Source organism: Triticum urartu, chromosome 6, assembly GCF_003073215.2.
Source record: "Triticum urartu cultivar G1812 chromosome 6, Tu2.1, whole genome shotgun sequence".
Classification (NCBI taxonomy): domain Eukaryota; kingdom Viridiplantae; phylum Streptophyta; class Magnoliopsida; order Poales; family Poaceae; genus Triticum; species Triticum urartu.
In genome coordinates this window covers 516,821,401-516,823,862 of record NC_053027.1, presented here as the reverse complement: position 1 = coordinate 516,823,862, position 2,462 = coordinate 516,821,401, and positions in this window count along the sequence as shown.

Sequence of the window (2,462 nt, the reverse complement as noted above, 5' to 3'; positions counted from 1 at the left end):
CATCACAGAAGAACAAGCTACAGGAGACTTATGAGAAGCTTGTTGAGGATGTGAATAACCTACTTGATACCCAGGACAATATTCCCAAGGAAAATGAAGCCCAACAAGGTGAACATGAGGAAATCACTCCTCCTTTGGACAACAATATTTCAGCTTTGAAGGAACAGCTGGGTGCAATGGATGCTGAGAACAAAGAACTGAAGCAAAAGGTTGACCAGTTGAAGAGCATTCATGTTTCCCAAAGTAATGTGATTAGGAATCTGAAGTTTGCTCATTTTAAGGAGAAGGAAAAGTTGAGCACTGAGAGGAGGAATTTGGAGTTTCACATTGCTGATCTTGTCAAAGCTAGTGACAAGAACAAGAGAAAGCTGAAGGACACCAATGATATTTGTGATGAAGAGTGATTTGTAATCTGACCATGTGGGTCATTATCTTAAGTTTCAAGCATTGAACTATGGCTTGTAATGTGTGAACTAGTGGCAGTTTGGAGTATTTGAAGTAGGGTGTAGCCGTAGCCTTGAACTATGTCTTGTAAGCTTTGAACTATGGTGTCATGATGTTAACTATGTTGTTAAGTATGATGTTAACTATGGTGTCATGATGTTAACTATGTTAGTGACTAGAGTTGTTAAGTATGATGTTAACTATGTCATGAAGTTAACTATGGGACCCTAAATGATGGAATGAGGATATGTTGGATACTGTCGACTTTGAGGCACCCTAGATAAATTAGGTTATTTTGGATACCGTCAACGTCGAGGCACCCTAGATGATCAAATTAGGTTATCTTGGATATCGTCGACGCCGAGGCACCCTAGATGATCAAATTAGGTTATCTTGGATACCGTTGACATTGAGGCACCTTAGATGATCAAATTAGGTTATCTTGGATATCGTCGACGCCGAGGCACCCTAGATGATCAAATTAGGTTATTTTGGATATCGTCGACGTCGAGGCACCCTAGATGGTCAAATTAGGTCATCTTGGATATCGTCGACGCCGAGGCACCCTAGATGATCAAATTAGGTTATCTTGGATACCGTCGATGCCGAGGCACCCTAGATGATCAAATTAGGTTATCTTGGATACCGTCGACGTCGAGGCACCCTAGATGATCAAATTAGGTTATCTTGGATACCGTCGACGTTGAGGCACCCTAGATGATCAAATTAGGTTATCTTGGATACCGTCGACGTCGAGGCACCCTAGATGATCAAATTAGGTTATCTTGGATACCATTGACGTCGAGGCACCCTAGATGATCAAATTAGGTTATCTTGGATACTGTCGACGCCGAGACACCCTAGATGATCAAATTAGGTTATCTTGGATACCATCGACGTCGAGGCACCCTAGATGATCAAATTAGGTTATCTTGGATACCGTCGACGTCGAGGCACCCTAGATGATCAAATTAGGTTATCTTGGATATCGTTGACGTCGAGGCACCCTAGATGATCAAATTAGGTTATCTTGGATACCGTCGACGCCGAGGCACCCTAGATGATCAAATTAGGTTATCTTGGATACCGTCAACGTCGAGGCACCCTCGATGATCAAATTAGGTTATCTTGGATTACAGTAGTAGCCACATTCATCACACTTATTAGCAAACAATAAGAAAATTAGGAGCCACAACTAACCAGAAAGTACTCAACCAAAATAAAGATGTTTTGAACATGAACGACTAACCAGAAGCAACTCCAAGTTTTCATCACAGCCCAGCAAGTCCACTAGGTACCTTACATGAAAGTACTCATGACAACCAGAATAAAGATGGCATCCAACATCTCCTCCACCCTATCATCATTTGTCAGTTCTTCCATACCTGAAACCCCAACACCTGGATCTCTGACATAATACATAAAGTCTGTCATCCCATATCCTTCAAGCTCTATTAGTGCAATCAGATTGTAAAATGTGATATCATCCACAGTTAAGCTTCTTTCAAGATTATCTCTATCATGGAAATGGAATCTGACTTCCCACACTTCATCACTCCATCTTCAGTTCAAGTAAAGCAATTCAGTTCAAGTAACAATTCAGTTAAAAGTTAAAGATTCAGTTAAAAATACAGTTTCAGTTAAAAATTCAGTTAAAAGTTAAAGATTTAGTTATATATTCAGTTAGTAGAAACAATTCAGTTAATGTTTCACTTGAAGATTTAACTAAAGTTTTAGTTAAAAATACAATTTAAGTTAAAATTACAGTTTCGGTTAAAAATTCAGTTAGAGTAAACTATTCAGTTAAAGTTTTGGTTAAAGTTTCAGTTATAGTTTCAGTCCAAAATATAGTTAAAGTAATTTGTTCACTTAACAATTCAGTACAGGATTCAGTTATAAATTCAGTAACATTTTCATTTAAAAATTCAGTTGTAAATTCAGTAATTGAGTAGGTTGAAATTGAGTTTAACATTCACTAATTTCATGTAATTGAGTAGGTTCAAATTGAGTTTAACATT